Source organism: Physella acuta, unplaced genomic scaffold (assembly GCF_028476545.2).
Source record: "Physella acuta isolate Inbredline_101_S28 unplaced genomic scaffold, ASM2847654v3 ptg000072l, whole genome shotgun sequence".
In the NCBI taxonomy this organism is placed as follows: Eukaryota; Metazoa; Mollusca; class Gastropoda; family Physidae; genus Physella; species Physella acuta.
The window spans coordinates 93,518-110,764 of record NW_026731592.1 but is presented as its reverse complement, the minus strand read 5'-3'; the positions used below and the strand labels follow the sequence as shown (position 1 = coordinate 110,764).

At 42.1% G+C, this 17,247-nt stretch overlaps 1 long non-coding RNA gene across 1 annotated transcript; it reads right to left on the bottom strand.

Moving 5' to 3' along the window:
* Positions 1-6,769: 6,769 nt before the first annotated feature.
* On the bottom strand, positions 6,770-11,252 carry LOC131952576 (uncharacterized). Its single transcript, XR_009388546.1, has 3 exons — positions 11,121-11,252; positions 9,498-9,670; positions 6,770-7,198 (listed from the first exon to the last, which is right to left on the bottom strand). It is a non-coding gene; the product is annotated as an uncharacterized LOC131952576 (long non-coding RNA).
* Between the last annotated feature and the right edge of the window lie 5,995 nt (positions 11,253-17,247).

Here is a 17,247-nt window from a genome sequence, read left to right as displayed (position 1 = left end):
CCTCTCTACCGTGGCTTCACCAGGTCGAATGACGCTCGATGTGGTAACCCAGGTGTCACCCCCCCCCCCCTATTCTGTCAATAACTATGTATATGAAGTTTTAAGATAGAAAAAGTTTAGCTCTATTTTATTTTGTTGACAAACCTTGGACGGTGCAACACGGTGCGATCCACATCCCCCCCCCCCCACCACCACCACATGACACTACTGCCTCTCCTCCCCAACTACACCACATCGAAATCCACTTCCCTCCCCACCTACACCACCCTCAACATCCACTTCCCTCCCTATCCCCAACATCCACTTCCCTCCCCACCTACACCGCCCCAACACCACCCAACATCCACTACCCTCCCCCCTACACTACCCCAACACCACTTCCCTCCCCACCTACACCACCCTCAACATCCACTTCCCTCCTCACTCCCAACATCCACTTCCCTCCCCACCCCAACACCACCCAACATCCACTTCTCTCCCCACCTACACCACCCAACATCCACTTAACCACTACCCTCCCCCCTACACTACCCCAATATCCACCTCACGATTAATGCCCTACTCTTGTTTGTTTCACCACTCAATGATTAATAAATCACGCGGATACATTACCTAACACCTCTCGCGTGAACATGAAATATCGTCCTCACCACGTGACTGTTATCAACCAATTGATTGTGGCACCTGACGTAATCTTGTGCTGTAATGAAGTCAGCTGTCGATCACGAACCAACGATAAATCTCAGACGTCCGATCCGTAGCAAAATTTAGATTAGCTTTTTAAAAAGAAAAAAAAATGTGTTTTCTCTAAAAATTTAATAAAACGGTTGTGATATTTCTCGTAAATACTTATGTCACAGTAAAGGGGATGTCACTTGTAGCGCAATCTGGCTAGAGAAAATGTTTTTTTTTTTTTAATTAATCTTGCACAAAAAAATGACTAAGTTTTCCCAGCTCAGAAAGGTTGTAAAACATCTAAATTTGTCAACATCTTGATTTAGATTTTTGCACGAGTAAAATATAGACCTATCCCTTATATTCCGTATGATAAGGAGGTGTAAAACGGCGAAAACGGTCAAAGTATCTGTTATATACTCAGCATGATTACAATACTTCCTCTATACTCTGTATACGAGAAATTAAAAATGAAAAAACCAACTCTGACTTGTTTATGGTTAACTGTCAACACAGCCCCGCACCTCAAACGTGAATGTAACGGTTATTTGTGTACACAGCTCTACACCTTTAACTTTATTTTAAAGATACACCCACCAGGTCCCACCATAGCAGAGGCGTAGCGACCCTTCCCGGCGCCCCTGGAAAAAACTTTCAATTTGGCGCCCCCCTCGGGAGAAACCTTTCAATTCTCAATTTGCACCCCCCCCTCAAACTTTTGATTTGCACACCCCCCCCCCCCCCCTCAAACTTTCGATTTGCAGCCCCCCCCCCCCCCCAAATTTCAATTTGCACTCCCACCCATATATTTTTTTATATTTATAATGAAAAACTGCAGCTAAAATGAGATTTTAATTTGTTTTTCCAACCCATTTTGGCGCCCCCTAAAGTTGGCGCCCGGGGACTTATGAACCCCCCCCCCTACGCCTCTGCACCATAGCGACTAGAGTTTCCAATACACTCGAACAGGTTTTTTTTTAAATTCTTTTTTATAGCTATTCACTGCTGTTGTAGTGTTTTTGTCTAACCCAGCATTTTATAAATACCTAGCAGGAGTTGGGAAAACTTACTCAGTTCTTAAAATTACGAGACCATCATAATGTCAAAGGAAGAGACAGTTGCTACTGTTTGAATGTGATTGCGTGAGTGCTCGTGTGTGTGTGTGTGTGTGTGTGTGTGCTCGTGTGTGTGTTGGAAAAGTGGGCGGGGGCTTTGAGGCAGATGTTGGCAGGTTAATGTGGAAATGTTTGCTTGTTTAGGGCATACACTTTTTTAAATGCGTTAACGGTGTTTAAATGTAATCATTGCCCCAAGCTATCCGTGTTATCTCAGTGTTGTGTACACACAAATTGCAAGTATATGTCCCAGTATATAAGCATACTGTGTTTTGTAATATGTAGGCATTATAATGTAGGATCTATTATATATGTATATCATGTTGGTCTGTATGTATAAATACAATAAGAGAGATTGGGGTGGAAAATCATATAGACATGAAGGGATCATCCATAAACCACGTCACACGTACTTAGGTTACCCCCCCCCCCCTTTCCGTCCCCAGTCGTCACACATCACCATAAAAAGTCAGACCCTCCTTCCCTCCTAAGATGATGACTCACTTCTTCCTACCCTTTCCTAAATTTTATTCCTAAAATATTAACTTAACAATGTCTAGATTATTTTGTCTTTCAAAATGCGAAAGAACTGTCATAGTGTAACGTCACGTTTTGTAAATCCATCCCCTTGTCACACATCGTCACAAAAGTATGAAACACCTTCCTCTGCCAGTGTAGTAGTAGATCTAGTGGTGTAGCGTTCACGAACGACCCCTATTATTAGTATTAGCCTATAATAATGTTATTATGTTACCCCTTAGAAATACAAATACTGCACATTTTCAACTGCAGCCTTTAAAAAAAAATCTTATCTACTTTTCTATTAAAATATGCTGGACACCTCCCCCCCCCCACCACCACCACACACACCACGATTGGCCCGAAGTTTTGACTACATTTTCAACATGACGTCTGTTATTCTATTCTAATCAACCAACTACACGGTCGAGCAAGTCAAGGAACAAAGGAGTCATTCTACAGTCTACACGTTTCCATTGTGTGTTAATCACCGAGCCACCCCTACCCCCAGTAACCACGTATCATGGTGTACGACATACACAGTACACAATGTGTTTTATTCCAGTGTGATCATCATAACGAAGATCGCGTCGCTAAGCGATAATGTAAACAATGGTTGACAGCCGTAGCAACTGGTGTTATGCCAGATTTTTATACATATGCTAGTTCACTTTGTTTATTTTTAAAATTAATTGTGACCAACTTCTAAAAATAAAAACATGCATGCGCTTGAAATTGGGTAAATAAACTAGTAAGTTTAAAATTAGTTTCATAAAGTACGGAGGTAATTTGATAAAACGAACGGTCGTTGCGCAGTAGTTTCTAAAAAAAAAAACATTTAAAAAAAACACAAAGTAAAAACATAGGCCTAATATGGCACAGTACCACACTAATGTTTAGTTTTTAAATAAGGTCTAAGTTTGTTTTTTTCCTGATGCAGCACTTTCATGAAGCGAAGTACCTGGTGCTGATGTACTTGACAAGTTCTAAGTCAAATAATTTATGTCAGTGGTTCTCGTGCCGTTCGCATAGGGTAGGCCTATATCATTTGTTGTTGAAGTGTCGAAGCAGCTCTTCAGATCTTTTATAATACACGTGTAGACCCTACACTACAATGTACTGTTTCGTGTTGTTATGGTTTTGTCAATAAACGACGTACATGGATGATAAAAATCGACAAAAAACGTGACGTCACTAAAGGGCAACTGCCTATGCAGCACAGCCAACAGAGCAGAACGTGCCCTAACAATGTTGATTTTGATACCTGAAGTTAGTAAAACATTTCGTTCGACTAATAGCCCCCAGCATCATAGTGCAAAAAAAATTGCATAGAATAGTCAGTTTGTTATTTACCCAAGGGGCCTGTGGGAGGGAGGGTATTGGAAAAAAGTTCAAACTAAACTTCTAAACAAAGGAACGAATCAATTCCATCACGAAAGAGGACCGCAGAACGTTCAATATGTATGCACCCATCCAAGTGGGCTGTAATGGCCTCTCTGGCACATGTAAACAAATCAACTCGTGAGTGAAGAGTTCTACACATCGTGAATAAATGACGTCATAATTTTTAGTGCAGTACTACCACAGATAGTGAGGTAGAAAGATAGAGCACACAGCTCCTAACTCGAAAGTCTCGAGTTCAGATCCCGGACTCAAGTATGTAGTATCTCCCTGAGTCTACCCGGGGTGGGGGAAACGAAAGCAGAACCGACCCCACTATCATCCCACTTGCCGAGATCACAGAAACAGAAGAACTCTACTTCATCTACAGTTTAGACCGTTTGATCTTGCAGGTTGATCATAATTTAACTGACTTGCTTATATAGATTTACATGAAAACATTTCATTTATAAGTGACGTAGTGCATCACTATCTGAAAAGATCCATCTAAGTAATAATCATCTGATAGTGGCTAACAAAACAAACCTACACTACCTAATCAACATACCATGGTAATTCCCAATCTACAGGCAGTTCGTTATTTTTGGTGTAACCTCCCTATTATATTTTAGTATCAAATTTGTCTTATTTACTTGTCATCCGAAACCTTTTTTTTTTTTTTGCAAAGCCAGCTAGGTTACGAGCCTATGTTTGACAGTTTTGGAGAACAGTTAGTTCATTCACGAGCTATTGGAGCACGATCTAGTCATTGACTAACTAGCAGTGCCCCTGGACATGCGTCCTTTTCAGAGGCGTAGCTAGGGGGGGCGGGGGGGGGGGGGGGGGGCGGCCGCCCCGGGCGCCGACCCTTTGGGGGCGCCAAAAGGGGTGGGAAAAATTTTTTAAAGCTGATTTTATGCTGCAGTTTTGAATTATAAACTGTCTAAGTTAAGAAATGTAATGGCTACACGCCTTTACAAACTGATTTAACTGTTTTCTACCTTGATTTCTTAATGTAAAACATATACTCTTAAGAAACAGTGACCGGCAAAACCGCTTTGAAGCTTTACCTAGATGGGGGGGGGGGGCGCTTTTTCGAGACTTAAAACGGAAGAATTTACACTAGATTGTTGAGTCGATAAACGTTACCACTATTAAAAGAAACCAATTGTATTGAAACGTATTGTACGATTGTTGAACTGTAAAATACGTTAGTGACTTTTATCAAGATGGTGCAGGGGGGGCGCTTTTAGGCTAAATAAAATAGCAAAATTACACAGGATTCTGAGAAAACAACCTTTAGCTCTCAGAAAAAAACGAATTGTACTGTGCATTGTATAATTGTGTAACATTTTTAAAAAAAAGTTTGTTACGTTAAAAACCGCTCTACAAACTTTGTCCAAGATGGTTGTGATGAGTGTGTGGGTGGGGTAGGGGGCGCTTTTTTCGCTAAAAAAATCGCAAGTATTTGTACTGGATTGGTGAGCAGATAACTCTCTTAACACTTAGTAAAGAAACCAAGTGTATTAACGCGTAATGTACAATTTCAATAGCCAGTTTTGTTTTAAAAAAAAGACGCGACTAGTTCTTTGTAAGATTCTTACGATTCTCTCAACTTCAACGTGAGAGATCAGATACTTTTGATTGATTGCATTACATCTTACCTGGATCACTGAACTATATTAAAGAGAACTAAATATCACGGATTCTTGAATCCCTAAGCCACTAACCACCACTTTTTTCCATGCTCTTATTTCATTCTCCACTGTCTGTAATCTAGCTCCAAGCCATACAGTAAAAGAGACCCACATTTAGTTATAGATCCTGATTGAATTTTTTTGACAATGCATTTGAATTCTACATTTTCTTAGAGTATTAAAACCGCGTTTTATTGCTGCTGATTATAATCAGAACGTCATGGGCTATCATTAAATTGATTGTTACTGCTTCTTCCAATCAATACAATTAGTTTCTGCATTTGTTGTTGGACGTTGTGCGAGCAGTGTTTCTTCCAGACTTTTTTCTTCGGGGGGGGGGGGGGGGGCACTTGAAATTTTCGGGGGGGGGGGGGGCGGTAGACTTTCTTCGGGGGGGGGGGGGCGGACACTGTTAAACGTATATATTTTCTATATATAAATTTCATTTCGTTCGGGGGGGGCGGTAAAATTTTTCGGGGGGCTTCGCCCCCCCCCCCCCCCCCCCGAAGAGATGCCTGGAAGAAACTCTGTGTGCGAGAAGGCAGGGCTAATCTGCGAAATCCAAGACTACGAGCTGTTAACATCCGTTGGATTCCAGTTTGTTTTCTCTAGCTTGTTTGTCATACCATCAACCAATCAACGAAATACCCATGTCGTATTCCAATGTGAACTATAAATATTTCTGATAACTTCTTCTTGTATGTCACTTGTGTGTCCTTACTCTAACAAACTTCGAATCCAACTATGTACCATATCACAACAGAGATCGTTCCAAACTAGAACATTAAAGGCTGGTCTAAACATATTAGCGTTAGCTACAAACTACCCTCTAACACAGATCAGGCTTATTTTTTTTTACTGACATTACTAATCTTTCGTAAAAAAAAAGTTAAACGCATCTTAATGGGAATTAAATTATCGTAAAGTTTTAAGGAATGAAAATCATACAATGTAATTATTAAACCTTGTCCGGACTGTAGCGTACACGCTTACTCACACGCTTACACACACAAATACACTCTTACCCACACACAAGCTTATATATAAACACACTATCACACACATAATTATACACACACACATGTATATATATATATATATATATATATATATATATATATATATATATATAATATATATATATATATATATATAATATATATATAAGCGGGGGAGGGGGGGCGCCAAATTGAAAGTTCGCCCCGGGCGCCGGGAAGGGTCGCTACGCCTCTGGTCCTTTTGAGTGAGACCTCATCATTGGAAATAACTTTTTGTAATTAAAATTCTCGCAACAATCAGCGATGGAAGCAGGTACTTTGCCTTATTGAAAAACACATACACCTACTTCATCGTGTGCTAATGACATATTGCATTGACTTCGTATAACTTTTGTTTGTTTTGTTCTGTTCTCTCATCACAAACGTTGGGTTGAAGGTCTTCAAACATTAAAATAACAGCCAACAACCATTTGTTTTGTTTCATGTTTAATCTCAATTATTAATTTTTATAATACTGAAAAAATGTAGGAATGTTGTTGTTTTTTTTTAAAAATGGTATGTACACATTTCAAGTTGTAAAAAAAATAAAGTATATTATAATCTCTCGATTATTATTTTCATACGTTAAAAAACTTGTGTAAAAGTAAAAATATAAACTCATGTTTTGTACTGGAACAAATTAGTTATCACAGCTGTTCATATGTTGTAAAATGAAGGAATTTCCAAAAGGTTTAATGGATGACATAACAATGGACGGAAAGTTGATGATAATTAAATAATAACATTTGCAGCAATCCATCTCATATAGGAGAATCTGAAATTACACAGAGAAAAAAACGCTCGTATGAATAACAGTTGGCATGTTAATAGCAGACATGTAAAATGTTTTACCTCATTTTGACATAAGCACCCCCACCCCACCCATGTTCAGTCGTTCACTTTACGCTGTGGTGTAAAGAGCTTAGACTGACACTTTTATAAAACAACAACTTGAAACACCCGCTCTTTATCACACCGATGTGGAGTGTTGGGGTAATGGGATCACTAGCACTGAGTTATGGGATCACTAGCACTGAGTTATGGGATCACTAGCACTGAGTTATGGGATCACTAGCACTGAGTTATGGGATCACTAGCACTGAGTTATGGGATCACTAGCACTGAGTTATGGGATCACTAGCACTGAGTTATGGGATCACTAGCACTGAGTTATGGGATCCAAGACTAGTCAACCCATCTCTATAACTTGATTGGGCGACCGAGTCTATCTAGGAGGGTGAAATGAACCCTGAGTCTATCTAGGAGGGAAGAGATGAACCCTGAGTCTATCTAGGAGGGTGAGATGAACCCTGTGTCTATCTAGGAGGGTGAGATGAACCCTGAATCTATCTAGGAGGGTGAAATGAACCCTGAATCTATCTAGGAGGGTGAAATGAACCCTGAATCTATCTAGGAGGGTGAGATGAACCCTGAATCTATCTAGGAGGGTGAGATGAACCCTGAATCTATCTAGGAGGGTGAGATGAACCCTGAATCTATCTAGGAGGGTGAGATGAACCCTGCGTCTATCTAGGAGGGTGAAATGAACCCTGCGTCTATCTAGGAGGGTGAAATGAACCCTGCGTCTATCTAGGAGGGTGAAATGAACCCTGCGTCTATCTAGGAGGGTGAAATGAACCCTGCGTCTATCTAGGAGGGTGAAATGAACCCTGAATCTATCTAGGAGGGTGAGATGAACCCTGCGTCTATCTAGGAGGGTGAAATGAACCCTGCGTCTATCTAGGAGGGGTGAGATGAACCCTGAATCTATCTAGGAGGGTGAGATGAACCCTGAATCTATCTAGGAGGGTGAGATGAACCCTGAATCTATCTAGGAGGGTGAAATGAACCCTGAATCTATCTAGGAGGGTGAAATGAACCCTGAATCTATCTAGGAGGGTGAGATGAACCCTGTTGGTGGGTTTGGGTCACGAGACGAAACATATACCTCAGGGGTCACATATCCATGGTGGAAGCCCACTGTTCTCTCTCTTTCGCCACAACCCTCCCTCCAACCAGTGCTTCTTTCAGACATCTCTTAGCCCCTCCCCCCCCCCCAGTAAGCCTACAACTATAATTTATATAGAAAATATGTTTTTACCAATACCTCCCCCCCCTTGAAAAATTTAGTCCGTCCCCCACCACAAAAATTTCAAGTGCCCCCTCCCCAGATAAAACAGTCCGAAAGAAACACTAACCCCCACTCCTTACAGAAGTGTACATATCATTAAAAAGATTTGAAAAAGAAACCTTGTATCGTCCCAGCCATACCCCAGCATGGAACCCACTTAAAACCAAACCTATGTCATGAATTGAACTAGTTACCTGTTTTCGATAACCGAAAAGTAAAGAAATAATTATGTTGACATATACATACACAACTTGAAAAGTTGGACACATTTTTCCGAGGATCTCCCACCCCTATCTCACCCACCCTTTGGTTGTATGTCAACGTGTATGACGTAACCACCAACAACGTTGTGTCCCCCCCCCCACGGTCTGGCGGTCACCGTGACCCAGTTAACCAGGAGCCTGTCAACCGTGTCCTTTTTGATCAGACGAGCCGTAGACACGCAATCGATGATCTGTTCGATAGCTGGATATTGATTGGTATGAGATCAGCTTCAGATCACAGGCTATTGAATTGGGTTTTTGTAGATTTTTTTAACCCCTCGTCAACTCTATTGTTTCCCTGTTGTTAAACTAGTTTTATTCGTCCAGTCTTTCATTCAACTCATGGGGGGCCTGATTTTAATGGCCACATTGATTTGTGTATATCACAGCCATATATATATATATATATATATATATATATATATATATATATATATATATATATATATATATATATATATATATATATATATATATATGAAAGAGTAATATATAATTATAGATATACCCATGTATATATATATATATATATATATATATATATATATATATATATATATATATATATATATATATATATATATATATGTGTGTGTGTGTGTGTGTGTGTGTGTGTATGTGTGTGAGTGAGTGTATGTGTTTATATGAAATGTTGATGTTAGTGCCACTGTTGTACTGACCTCTGACTCTGCCCCCGTCACACATCTCCATGAACAGTTCAAATGTGACGTCACGCTGTGCACTCTCACCTCCCTCTGTCGTCTGCTCCTGGGTGGTCTGAGGCTCTCCCCCTTCCTTGGCGGCACCGGCAGCAGCTGTGGACTTTGACCCTTTGCAACCCATGATGCTGAAACTACCAGACACCAACGTTAAGACACGAGACTACGAGACACTAACGTTAAGACACGAGACTACGAGACACTAACGTTAAGACACGAGACTACGAGACACTAACGTTAAGACACGAGACTACGAGACACTAACGTTAAGACACGAGACAACGAGACACTAACGTTAAGACACGAGACTACGAGACACTAACGTTAAAACATGAGACTACGAGACACCAATGTTAAGACATGAGGTTACAAGACACCAACGTCAAGAGAAGATATTACGACACCAATTTTAAGGCAAGTGACTGCGAGACACCAACATTAAGACGATACTACAAGACACCAAGGTTCAGAGTTTCTTCCAAGCATCTCTTATACTTTTAACGGTGACCGCCCCCCCCCCCCCAGGAAATTTTACACCAACATTAAGACGATACTACAAGACACCAAGGTTCAGAGTTTCTTCCAAGCATCTCTTATACTTTTAACGGTGACCGCCCCCCCCCCCCCCCCCCCCAGGAAATTTTACTCCGCCCCCCCCCCCCCCGAAAATTTCAAGCTAGTGCTTCCCCCCCCCCGGAGAAAAAAGTCTGGAAGAAACACTACAAGATACCAAGGTTAAGACATGAGACTACGAGACACCAACCCTCCAACGAAGACAGTGTTATTTAAACATATAGTAAACACTTGAAAGACAGAAACTCCAAAAAAATTCACCAAACTTCAAGTCTATACCTAAGCCTTGTCTTTATAAATTACACATCTAAGCCTTACTTAACACAAACCCTATCGAATATAAAGACGTCATACTATATAATCTGACAAACCCAAACCATTAAACTAAACCTCAACCATAATTTAAACACTTGTAAACCTCTATAAACAGTGTCTACCAAACTAAAAATTAATCTAAGAGAAACATTTTTCACATTTTATACTGCTGATGAAAATTTTAAAAATTGCACTGGTTTAACACAAAAGGATAGCATTAGGCGAGGGGGCGTAGATCTACATTTATTTAGAAAAGTGCGCTCCCCCCCCCCCCGCCCCCACCCCATTGGTGCCAAAGTCTTTCGCTCCATGCTAGCTCCTTAAGTCTGTACATGTTTCTATCAACAATTAAGAAATGAACACTTTATAAATGAAATCTACTTGCATATTTATTTTCTAGAGACTTTATTCAATACAAAAGTCAAATTCATAATTCACGAGGCACGTAGATACATTTTAAATCAAACTGAAATGTTTTTTTTTAGCTAGGTCCATCAAAAGGCGTAAACAAAACTCTTTAACTATTCGTTTGATTATTTAGCAATTTAAAAAAAAAATTACGAATCTCGTCAAGGACAATATTGCCATTATATTATAAAGTATAAAAGCGAAAAAAAAAAGAAACGATTCGAAATACAATAGTAAATAAATAATTACATTTGAAAAACTTGCAGATGCTAACAAGAAACAAGTTACCTTTTTTTTCCCACGTAAAGGCACTGTCGTCGGCTGTTGTTAGCGTGTGGTAATTGAATGCACGACTCCCGGTCTTAAAACCCAGACAAACCCCCGCTAACAAAACATCCCGCGGCGAATAACTGGGTAAACAAAGCCCCCACAACTCCCGTTAGCCGGGTAGTTAAGGAGTGGGGGGGGGGGGGGGCAATAAGGTGATCAGGGGGGTCTTTTTTTATGCGAGGGTAGAGTAGATAAACAAGGTAGGGGTGGGTGACGTAGTTGTTAAGTGTTGACTTGATTCTTCCGTGTTGGGCTCTTCAGACTATTACGACGTTACGTTCTAACGCGAACAATGGCTCGGCTCGCGTGTTGGGGTGTGTGTGTGGGGGGGGGGGGGGGGGGGGGCGGGCGGGGGGTGGGGGGTGGTGAGGGGGATATGTACGCCGAATGTTGCAAGTGCAGGGAGGATTTGAGTGTGGACAGATCGGAAAATCATCGACCGTGACAGCAGAACCAATAACCGTGGCAGAAAAATCTCAGACCCACAAACTTGAAAGACGTGGGTCGGTTGTCGACACGACAGGATGGAGCTTGTCCAGAATTGGGGCCAATTTCTTGGAACGGTCATCGAGACTTCGGCCTCATTTCTAGGACTGTCCAGATTTTGGTCTAGTTTCTAGGATAAATCAATCAGATCTTTGTCTATAGTTTCTTGGAAATATTTTGTCAAGATGTCTAGAATATACTGCAGATTTTTGTCTAGTTTCTAGGTAGATTCTTCAACATTTAGCCAAATTTATAGAATAAAGACCAATTATTATTTTTCTAATTCTTATGATTGATTCTATCTTGATCTAGCTTCTTATTCTCGAGTACAGAGTTTCTTCCAGGCATCTCTTCGAAAAAATTTTACCGCCCGCCCGAACGAAATGAAATTTATATAATTTAAATAGAAAATATATACTTTTAACAGTGTCCGCCCCCCCCCCCCCCCCAAAAGAAAGTCTCCCCCCCCCCCCCCGAAAATTTCAAGTGCACAACCGGAGAAAAAAGTCTGGAAGAAACACTGCTCGAGTAAAGGTCCATACACCTAGATCACTTTAGTGTTAGTACAGAGTCACGTTCAGACACTGATATCATCATCATCATCATCACCATCATCATCATCATCATCATCTTCGTGGAGCATTGGGACGCAACAACACCTCTCCATCGTCGTTGGTTTTTTGGCGATTCCAACCAGCCACTTTGTCCACGTTGAATTTTAAAGTACACATGGCATCCAGATGGCAACAAAATAACTGGACAACAGACGATCACAGTACACGGAAAATTATCACTTTATAGAAGTGATCACATGGCTGTGATCGCCCTTCCCTTGACCCCTCAGCCTTGACCTTAATGGTTTTCTTCGTAGTTTTTTGAAAATGTAAACTTATTGCACAGGTGTTGGTTTATGGGTATTTTGATCGTTTGGTGACGGTTGTGGTAGTCTTAGATTTAGATCAGGGTTAGGGGTAACTTGTGATTAACTAAATGGTAGATGTAGTCGAAAGCCGGGGTTGCCAAAAGGTTAGAAAAAGCTAAGTTTGGTGAATGGGCTAGAAATTATATTAAGATTAGAAAAGGGCAACATTAATGGGTCTTACTTTTATAGGACGGCGTGACCTAGCGGTAGAGAGCTACACCGCTTACCCGAATGTCTCGAGTTTGAATCAGGGTTCAAGTCAATAGAACGTCACCGAGTCCACCCAGCTCAAATGGGTACCTAACTCACGTTAGGGAAAGTAAAGGCGGCTTGCCATAGTGCTGAGCTCAAAGAAACAGTTGAACTCTACTTCCCTTGCCCCGTGGACCGTCAGGTTCAAAAGGGGAACTTTACTTCCTTAGACTAATTGGCACTAAATTCGAGTTTGGGTGGAATAAGACTTGTTAGATGACCATGATTTAATAGAGAACATGAAGTGACAATCTAGTTGAGAAAATTCAATGAAGTGACACCCCCATAGAAATGGTTTGATGTGATAATCAGATTGACACAAGCAAGCGAAGCGACAAGTTGATAATGACAATGCAGTTACGTTAAGCTTGTTTACATTAGATAAGTTATAGTCAGCTGACCAGAGACTACTGTCTGCAGGCTACCGTCAGCAGGCTACCGTCAACAGGCTACCGTCAGCAGGCTACCGTCTACAGGCTACCGTCAACAGGCTACCCGCTACAGGCTACCGTCAACAGGCTACCGTCAACAGGCTACCGTCAACAGGCTACCCGCTTAAGGCTACTGTCAACAGGCTACCCGCTACATGCTACCGTTAACAAGCTACCGTCAACAGGCTACCGTCAACAGGCTACCCGCTACAGGCTACCGTCAACAGGCTACCGTCAACAGGCTACCGTCAACAGGCTACCCGCTACAGGCTACCGTCAACAGGCTACCGTCAACAGGCTACCGTCAACAGGCTACCCGCTTCAGGCTACCCGCTACAGGCTACCGTCAACAGGCTACCGTCAACAGGCTACCGTCAACAGGCTACCCGCTACAGGCTACCCGCTACAGGCTACCATCAACAGGCTACCCGCTACATGCTACCGTCAACAAGCTACCGTCAACAGGCTACCCGCTTAAGGCTACTGTCAACAGGCTACCCGCTACATGCTACCGTTAACAAGCTACCGTCAACAGGCTACCGTTAACAGGCTACCCGCTTAAGGCTACTGTCAACAGGCTACCCGCTACATGCTACCGTTAACAAGCTACCGTCAACAGGCTACCGTCAACAGGCTACCCGCTACAGGCTACCGTCAACAGGCTACCGTCAACAGGCTACCGTCAACAGGCTACCCGCTACAGGCTACCGTCAACAGGCTATCGTCAACAGGCTACCGTCAACAGGCTACCCGCTTCAGGCTACCCGCTACAGGCTACCGTCAACAGGCTACCATTAACAGGCTACCGCTACAGGCTACCGTCAACAGGCTACCGTCAACAGGCTACCCGCTACAGGCTACCCGCTACAGGCTACCATCAACAGGCTACCCGCTACAGGCTACCCGCTACAGGCTACCCGCTACATGCTACCGTTAACAGGCTACCCGCTACAGGCTACCGTCAACAAGCTACCGTCAACAGGCTACCCGCTTCAGGCTACCCGCTACAGGCTACCGTCAACAGGCTACCCGCTACAGGCTACCGTCAACAGGCTACCGTCAACAGGCTACCCGCTACAGGCTACCCGCTACAGGCTACCGTCAACAGGCTATCGTCAACAGGCTACCCGCTTAAGGCTACTGTCAACAGGCTACCCGCTACAGGCTACCCGCTACAGGCTGCCCGTTACAGGCTACCGTCAACAGGCTACCATTAACAGGCTACCGCTACAGGCTACAGTCAACAGGCTACCATCAACAGGCTACGCGCTACAGGCTACCCGCTACAGGCTACAGTCAACAGGCTACCCGCTACAGGCTACCGTCAACAGGCTACCCGCTACAGTTACTTCCGCTTCACACCATCCCATTTCTCTTGTCTCAACAGCTCTGTCATTTATTATTTAGCGGAAACTGAAACCTATTTTAATTGCGTCCACTGTACCATAAGCTCGCTGTAATATTTAAAGAATTTATGTTCAACAGTTTTCTCAACAGCTCTGGCCAGCCAATGTGGGATACACACATAGACCCGGCTAGCGTCGATATCAGCTCGACTAGTCGTGTGTTACGAAACCATTGTTCCAGTGATCCAATGCCACGACTTTGTTTTCCCGGCTGCCTAGCAACCAGCATAAACAAATTCCGGGTCGTATGCAGCTGAAGCCATTGCCTCTTGGACCCATTGTATAAATGGACATTTTTAAATTCTAGACTTGTCTTGGGGCAGGTTAAGGCATGACGTACAATAAACCGCCGAGGGGAGGGGTGGTATTTATTAATGACGATAAGCCCACCCCCCACATAGTTTACATAGTTTACACGAAAAATAAACTAACATACTACGTGCTATTTAACGCAAGGGTTAATATTAGTAAAAACAAGTTAATAAAAAGTCTAGTGACAATTTAAGCGCAATTTCCTTATGTTATATATCAACGGGAATAGTTTTATTTTAACGAGTAGGCCTACACGATGCTCAGTTTAAAAAAGACGTATAATGCTGCGGTGCATTCAAGCTAGGAGAACGATCGATTTGTAGTTGTTTTCTAATTTAAAAAAAAAATTTGTGACCGAACGAAAGGATATTTTTGAAAACTTTCTTCGGCAATATTGTTCTAAATTATGGCAGGAATCTATTGGTGAATGTTTCAAGTCGCTAAGTGGTCTGGTTGCCGAGATATGTGCCAAAAACTGCATTTTTTAAGGTTTTTTGGCTTTACCGGGAAATCCAGGAAGGAATTCCGGGAATTTTTTTGGCCCACAATCATCCTCGGAACTTGCTTAACATATTTGCTTTGGAACTAGTCCTCGATATTGCTTCGTTGAGGAGGAGATACGACTTAAAGCTGCGGACACACATCCATACATCCAGAAATTTCGAGGTTTTTTGGCTTTTCCAGGAAAATCCAGGAAGGAATTCCAGGATTTTTTTTGGCCCACAATCATCCTCGGAACTTGCTTAACATATTTGCTTTTGGAACTAGTCCTCGATATTGCTTCGTTGAGGAGGAGATACGACTTAAAGCTGCGGTAAAGCTGCGGACACACATCCATTCATTCATTCATCCATCCAGAAATAACGAATTAATAATCGCAATTCCAGTATGAAAATTGCGCTAAAAAATAGCTGAAAAAGCTTGAGTAGGCATAAACATGAAGTTATCTAAACAAATATAGGCTATAGGTCTATATATATATATATATATATATATATATATATATATATATATATATATATATATATATATATATAGTATATATATATGTAACTAGGGGAAGTTACCAAGAGACATAACGTGTTACAGTCTGACGTCACAGTGCAGGTGTTGGCTGATGCCAAGGCGTAGTATCTCGGGAAGCGATACGAAAGACGGTCTGTCAACTTTGATGTGACAGGATGCAAGTGGCTTATTAAAATCGGACTGTACGACAGAAGCGGCGTAATTAACAGTCTGATGTAACGATTAGAATCGATTACAATTACGATTATGATAGGACCGAATATGAGTACGATTATGAAGGGGATATAAGGAAGGCGACGGCTGAGCTCGAAGTCTCTCTCAGTCAGAAAGTCGGTCTCTCAGAAAGTCAGTCTCTCTCGGTCAGGCAGATCAAGTTGGTTATATTGTGTTAGGAAGGACGTTAGACATGTGTATTCAGTTAGATGAAGCCTAGTGAGGACTGTTGGGGGTCCGTTGATTCAGACTATTATTGTGAAACATCTCTCTTGATTCAATATATTATTGTGAAACATTCTTTGATTCATGTAATAAAAGGATCAATAATGAACCTGCATCTTCGAGTATCTATGCTGTGGTCAATGTTGTGTGGAATGAGTGGTTAGACTCGGGAAGGTCACATTTGGCTCTGCGAGCAGGATAAGACTCGTTACATTTGGCGTTGTCGGCAGGATAGACTCGGGGACTCGTTACATTTGGCGCTGCGGACAGGATGAATTCAACGAGACTTGCCGCGTTAGGCACCCATAGTCAACCTAGTTCATAACTGTGTTTAGTGTGTGTGTGAATTCGGACATTCAGGAACAGTGAAAATTGAGGAACGAGGAAAATTTTTTCATACACACACGGTAAGAAAGAACTCTTTTTTTTTACTAAAGGAATAAAATGTCTACTCTGGACGAGAAGCAGACCCATATTGTGGTCCTGCCCAGAGAGTCCCACATTAACAAATTTTACGGGGACGGTAATCCAACTTTAACCAACAGGTTCAGTGAAGAGGTCAGGGCTGCCTGGGCCTCGAGAAACATGTCACCAGAGGAAAGATTAAGACTGCTGATGGGCAGTATAGGAGAGACGGTTAGGGCAGAGGTCAAATGCCACGATAAAACCGTCCAATCAGATCCAGATAAGGTGCTGGATCTAATTATGGAGACCTTTGGGGAGAGACGGTCGGGATCGCAACTGCTATCGGGGTTCGTAGGCGTAAAGCAGAGAATGGCGGAGAGTGTGATGGAGTATTCACACCGAATAAA